At 34.0% G+C, this 7,472-nt stretch overlaps 1 long non-coding RNA gene across 1 annotated transcript in view; it reads left to right on the plus strand.

Annotated features, from left to right (window-relative positions):
• The first annotated feature begins 2,558 nt into the window (after window positions 1-2,558).
• LOC108978386 overlaps window positions 2,559-7,472 on the plus strand; it is a 10,041-nt gene continuing 5,127 nt past the window's right edge. The window contains exon 1 of the long non-coding RNA XR_001994108.1: window positions 2,559-4,813. This is a non-coding gene — a long non-coding RNA (uncharacterized LOC108978386). The remainder of the gene's footprint in view (window positions 4,814-7,472) is intronic.

Raw genomic sequence — 7,472 nt, forward strand, 5'->3', positions numbered from 1 at the left:
TTGTTTTATACATTTTGCCATGAGATGCGTATTTCAGGCGTTAGGTAGACAATTTCACGATTTTAGGCGAATTTCCGAAATTTCAAGGCCGGAGTTGGGGWTGMASATGCAATCCGATCTCAAAACAAAAAGTTGCATTGGAATCAGGAAGTACTGAGGCAACTTTTCCGCACTATTAGAAATCCCTTATCGAAAAAAGTCCGGAATCGACCCACCCTAGTGCACAATATACACATTAATGTGTCGAAAAGTTTGCTCACGTCTATACCGACGATATTATATAATATATACATAGTATACTCAAAAACATAAAAAGAGCATAGATTATATTTCATTTAATATATGTGACCTGGTCTACGAAAAGGGTGCGAAAACTAGTTTATGACTTTTCGGAATCTATCATGTGAAAAAGCATGTAATCTTCCATCCGTATCAACTAAGACTTTTTGACACCTGAGCCCCCTTTGATTGAAAGTTTCGAAGCTATATTTTATGATTTTTTGCTTACAAAAATATTGAAAAATAACGGAGTTATATGCTGTTTTCGGAGGTACCAAAAAAGTGCCCCACCTGCTGACATGATTACGGCTGAATGAGTAGCTGAAACAAAAAAATTCAAGAAGTTTATTAAGCTTAAAGACATTTCCCATATAGTGGCGTACTATCTTTGAAAAATATCGAAAAATAACAACATGGCGTAATTTTGAAAAAAAAAATCTTTTTTTTTTAGGAAAAAATTGTCGTTTTTTTCATGCGATTTTCATTCACAATTTTTAACCAATCAAAAAGATAATTTGAAGTCGATCGGTAAATTCTCGTTGAATTATGATGTTAGCAAAAATGCCATTTCGAGAAAAACGCGTTTAAAGTTTCACTTATATATTATATGTTAGTACCTCCGATAGGTCGCTATTTAGAAAGCTGCCATATAAAAACTATTAAAGACTTTGTCGATTTCACAGGATACTTGTGGAAATATAAACTATCGAAAAAGAAAAAAAGCTAACTTTTTGAAAGTGTCACACTGGTAGAGCCCCTTAAAAAATTTATTGCAGAAAGAAGTTTGAATAAAGAACTTCAAAGTCAAACGTTAACTCTTAGCGTACAGATCAAAACGAAGTGTTTTTCTGTACATTTGGTCCTTCGAGCTACTTTTTGAAAAAGAATCGAGCTTAAGTGCAAGTACTATAAGAGTCTTAAAAGAAAAAGACTTAGCAAATTAAAAATAAATGTAAACCGGAATAGCAAAGGCTATCCGCATTTATAAAATTACCTTCGGTAAAGGTTAAATCGGAAAAGTTTTAAAAGCATCAATCTGGCTGTGTTGGAGAAGCAGAAAATTTTCAGCGGAAAGATAAGAAACGCTTCATGTCTAGAATATATTGATCATATTCAGACTATTATGACAGAGTGTACAACCAATCATAATAAAATAATGGCTAAGAAAAGTCAAGAAGCAGAAGGATATATTGCGAAGAATTACAACGAGCATGTAATGCAAAGAATGAAAAATTCTATTCAGAATTTAATAATTCAAAGTACTGCCAAAGTAGTGAGAAGCAAGTGGCAAATAGAACCTATGCCACAAGATATTCAGGTCGAGCCACCTGAAGTTGCTTCTGGCGTTGATAGAAAATATCAACGTCGAGACAAAAACCTCAAAAATAAACTTTATGAAATTCATGTGAATTTTATTCTTTCAAGCAAGTGAGAGAATTCAAAATCAAGCTTGAAACTCAAAATATCTAATTAGGAGTAACAACTGAAGAAGAACAAATAGAGGAATTTCGGCAAGATTATAAAATTATCCTTGCAATAATAACGGAGAAATTAAACAATTATAATACAACACACACAATGTGTTCTAATGTCAAACTGCAGAAAATTAAAATTCCGATATTTTATGGTGAAATTAAGCTATGGTCGTCCTTTCGCGATCTTTTTAAAAGTTTGTCGCATGATTCGAAGCACTTTGCTGAAGTGGAAAAGATGTTTTGATTGAAAACATCATAAGGTGGAGAAGCTGGTAGATTAATTTAACATTTACCAGTAATAGAAACAAATTATGAAGCCGCTTGGCATTTCTCAAGGAAAGATAGTAGAATAGAAAGCTACAGTTTACAGCATAAGTTAACAGACTATTTGATCAACCGACAGCAAATGGAGAAAGTGCAGCAAACATGAAGCAGCTCTTGGATACCACAAAAGAATGTATTTATATTTTAAACGGACTAAATTTGAGTTTAAATGACGAACAAGCCATCATAGCTCGGATAGTGGTTCGAAAACTAGACAAAGAAAGTCTACGTTTATACGAGCAAAACGTAAAAAAAGTAGGAATATACAAAGCCTAGATGATGTCTTCCGTTTTCTAGAGCAGCAATATTAAGCTCCAGAAGCAATATGAGACACAAAAAAATTGTGCATACTGCAAGGTTCCTGGACATCAAGTTTGTGAATGCAGAAAGTTCCAGACATTGACTACGATGAATCTAAGGAAATTCATAACAAACAATAAGCTATGCTACATTTGCCTTGGTCACGTTTATGACGGTAAATGTAACAATAAGACGAAGTGCAATAAGTGTGAAAGAAATCATAATAATTCATTGCATTTCAATGAATTCCAAAAAGGAAAAGGAGGAAGTGATGAGAATATCACAAAAACGTCTCCCACAATGATGACGAAACATTCGGAAACAGCAAAGATCAGAGTGAAGGCAGCAAATGGAGAGTACGTGACACTGTGAGCTCTAATCGATCAAGGATCCCAAAAGACTACTATTTCCGACGAAACAGCTCAGCTGAAATACTTCATTTATCAAAAAAAGAGAAGTACTGACTACAAGGCTTAGGCAATACCACAGTGGCAGTATCCAAATTTAAAATTGAAATAAAGCAAGATTACTTTGCAACGAAGCATACAATGTCGAAGCACTAATTTGGCCGAAATTAGCGAGTGCCCAACCAGACAAAACGTTTAAATAGGATGTAGAACAACTGAAAAACTAAACTTTAGCTGATCCCAATTTCAACAAATTTAATCGAAGCGATATCGTCATTGGAAGTGACATACATATATGCCGATATACTAGAGAATGTATAATTAAAAAGAAACGAATGCTAGATCAAACTACGAAATTGGGCTGGATATTGTCGGGAATTTTACAACAACCGAGAAAAATCAATAAAATTTTAACAGCAGATTATGATGAATGTTTACAAATTTATTAAAAAAAAAAACATTGAGATATGCAAATAATCGATTTGTCGTCAATCTACTTTTTAAACAAGAAAAAGAATTGGGAGATTCTCGCAAACAAGCTATAGTGAGGTTTCTTAATATTGAGAAAAGGTTCGCTACGGATGACGAGTTAAGACAACAATATGTGCAATTTATGAGAGAATATTTAGAAATGGGTCACATTGAAAACGCAAGTGAAAATAGATACGGAAAATACTATTTGCCACATTAAGCAGTGATTCGAGAAATAGTCTAACGACTAAAGTACTAGTAGTTTTCGATGCGTTTGCAAAAACTACAAATGGTGGTAGTTTAAGTGACATTCTCTTCATAGGACCGAGACTCCAAAAGAATATATTTGACATTATAATCAAATGGAGACTTTGGCCAGTGATATTGAAAAGATGTTTCGACAAATTAAAATAACAGATAGTGATCAAGATTACCAACGTATATTGTGGAGAGCAACAAAAGGAGAGTCGATAGAAGAATAAATACTACAAGCAGTTACATATGGGACAGCATCAGCTCCTTTCTTGCCAACGAGAACTTTACAAGAAATTGCCAAATTATGCGAACCCCACAACTATTTGCTTTTAAGAATCATTAAAAACGACTTCTACATGGACAATTTAATGACGGGAGCAGATTCAATAGATGAATGTAAGGCCCCTCAGTATAAAATATACACAACAACCAAAAAAAATGTGGATTTAAGGAGTGGATGTCAACCAACAGTGAAATTCTACCAACAATTCCAATAAATACAAATAGCAGAAGACGAAAGAATAAAGTATTGGGTATTCAATGGGATCCTACCAAAGACACATTTGGATTTAATACGAATTTTTCAACGTAAAAGCGTGTTAAAAAATTTCGAAACCAATGGGATGACTTTCACCAATAACCGTTATAGCAAAGTTGTTTATACAGAATCTTTGGTTGATGAAACTCAACAGGGACGAGTTACTTGAGGAGAACTTAGCAAAAGAATGGCAAGAGTTATGCACCATATAAAAGAGATAAAACAAATAAAATAGATGGTTCGAAACTAAAAGCAACTTTAAATTTGAACTACATGGATTCCCAGATGCTTCTGATAAAGCTTATGCAGCAGTTGTATATGCTAAAGTTGGATCAATTATAATAATTGTTTCCGGTAAAACTAAAGTGAATCCAATTAAAAATAAGAAAACRTTACCAAAACTGGAACTATGCGCGGCTCACCTACTTGCTAAATTGTTGCAAAGGATAAAAACAGTTATCAACAGAGAAGTAAAAATATTTGCTTCAACTCAACTATAACGTTAGCATGAGTAAATAATTCCCAAAGTAATTTATCAGAACAAGAGTATAAGAAATCAAATTACTTGCTTCCGCTGCGAAATGGCAGCACGTTGGAACAAAGGACAATCCAGAGGGGTACTGGCGAATAAACTAATAGAACACGATCTATGGTGGAAGGGTCCAAAATGGTTGCGAGAAGAGGAACATCACTGGGCAATGAAGATTATTCAAATTGATGCAACGTATGTGACAGCCTCAAAGGAATTACGTTTCTTTGATAAGGTAAAATATGCTAGTTTAAGCAAATTAATAAGGGTAGTAGCTTAGATTGTGCGATTTTTAAAAAGAATAAGAGAACAAAAATGTCCCGAATACTTAGTAAAATCAGAAATGAAAGAAGCTGAAGAGATGTTAATGAGATATCAGCGAGAATTACAATTTGGAGAAGAAATTCAGAGTACGAAATCAAAAAATAAATTAGTCATGAAAGTAGCATTGCGGGCTTAAATCCAATTTTGGATAATAATGAGTTCCTTCGAGAAATAGGTAGATTGGGTAATGCAAATAAGTCAGATTTGTCATCATTAATAATCTAAAATTACGCCAATTAAGAAGAAGAAGTATAATTTAAAATAAATAAAATAAAATAACATTGAATGGAGGAAACAAGTAGAATTAATGAATTAAAAGATATTTATAAACCGATTACTGCTAAAGGTTTAATTGTTGATTCACGGCTAGTTATAAACATAAAAATTCCCTTGATACGAGTATCGTATGAACCGTCAAACGTACATAAATTAAATCCACTTCCAATAAAATACAAAAGGAATATGATCATTCCAGAAATAAGAGCAGGATATTTAAGATATACACTTATTAACCAAGTATACCTAGAGGAATGTTCTACTAACTCGGAGAATCGTTACCTTGGAAATCAGCGTCGGATAATTCATGTGAAGTAGCAGTTTTAAACAGTTAGAAAATGAAGCATGTTGTTTGATTTGTATCATCAAACATTGAACTCAAAAAAGAATCTTTAAGTTCTTAGTTCAATACATGTGTTTAATGTTATCTCATATCTAAATTTATGACTTGTGTCCCCATACATTTTTATTTTTATTGAATGCGCATTGCATGTACATAAAAGCATGTGGCTCTTTATGTACATACATATGTGTTGTGTTTACGTTGAATATATAAATAGATATTTATTTTTAATAGTATTTCGGCTTTGCTGATCCTAAATAAGTATGTAAGTATGTTCAATGATATTTGAACTCAAATGATTTCAAAGCTTCTAAAAATGAAAACGTTTCGATAAAATTATTTTCTCAGAATCGTTGGCTTTACAAATAATTTAGCAAACCAATGATATATGATATATAATAGTATCTAGAATGTGATAACAATCAACAAATGCATATGGAAATCCCTAATCAAGGCATTATGACAATAAGAAGAAGATGTACAGAACGACATGAAGGAGTAACTTTAACAGCATCTCATCACGTACAATCCGAACTTAAAAAAGAATTGCTATTCTCTTCTTGAGTTAAAGATCCCAGAACTATAAATAAAACCTTTTGATTCAACATGAAAAAACAATACCAAAGATATCGTACATCTTAAACAACAAAAGAACCCCAAAACAGAAAATATAAAATTAAAAGGTATACATTTTCACAACGTAAGTGGTCACGTTTCGCTAACACTACTTTTGATAATAGCATATATTATGCACACTAAGCATATATTATATATAAGATCAAAATGTGTATCAAGAATGTAAATGTTCCATTTGAACATTCAGTTAAAACATAATACGCAGGTAAATTTAAAATACAAGTTTTTCCACTGGCAGAACGTTCATAAATATATGAAGATGAAAGTTTTATTACATTAAGATTGAAACAAGTACATTAATACGTAAAAATACACTAAATGTCAAGTGCAATGGTAAACAAGAAAATTGTAAAATAAAGCTTGCTAATAAAAATGTGAAAAGTATTGCCTATCAAAATCAAATCATTAATTAGAGTATACATAAAACTAATATTCTTCTTCTCTTCTTCTTGATCGGCGTAGACACCGCTTATGTGATTGTAGCCGAGTGAACAACAGCTCGCCAGTCGTTTCTTCTTTTCGCTACGTGGCGCCAATTGGATTTTCCAAGCGTAGCCAGGTCCTTTTCCACCTGTTCCTTCCAAAGCAGTGGAAGTTTTCTTTTTCCTCTGCTTCTTGTTTTCGTGCATTCGGAGCCTAGCCGCTGTCTTTTAATTCGCTGAACTATGTCAATGTCGTCATATATCTCATCGTTCCATCGAGTGCGATAGTCGCCGTGGCCAACGCGTAAAGGACCATAAATCTTTCGCAGAACTTTTCTCTCGAACACTCGCAACGTCGACTCATCAGTTGTTGTCATCGTCCAGGCCTCTGCACCATATAGCAGGACGGGAATCATGAGTGACTTAAAGAGTTTGGTTTTTGTTCGTCGAGAGAGGACTTTGCTTCTCAATTGCCTACTCAGTCCGAAGTAGCTCCTGTTGGCAAGAGTTATTCTGCATTGAATTTCTAGGCCGACATTGTTGGTGGTGTTTACGCTGGTTCCAAGATAGACGAAGTTATCTACGACTTCAAAGTTATGACTGTCAACAGTGAAGTGAGAGCCTAGTCGCGAGTGCAACGACTGTTTGTTTGATGACAGGAGATATTTCGTCTTGCCCTCGTTCACTGCCAGACCCATTGTGTTGTTTCCTTGTTCATTCTGGAGAAAGCAGAACTAACGGAGCGGGTGTTGAGGCCGATGGTATCAATATCAGTAGCTGTACACTCTTATAGAAGATGGTACCATCTCTATTTAGTTCTGCAGCTCGAACTATTTTCTCCAGAAGCAGGTTGAAAAAGTCGCACGATAAGGAATCGCCTTGTCTGAAACCTC

The sequence above is a fragment of the Bactrocera latifrons genome, unplaced genomic scaffold (assembly GCF_001853355.1).
Source record: "Bactrocera latifrons isolate USDA-ARS-PBARC rearing strain unplaced genomic scaffold, ASM185335v1 scaffold_1204, whole genome shotgun sequence".
Taxonomy (NCBI): domain Eukaryota; kingdom Metazoa; phylum Arthropoda; class Insecta; order Diptera; family Tephritidae; genus Bactrocera; species Bactrocera latifrons.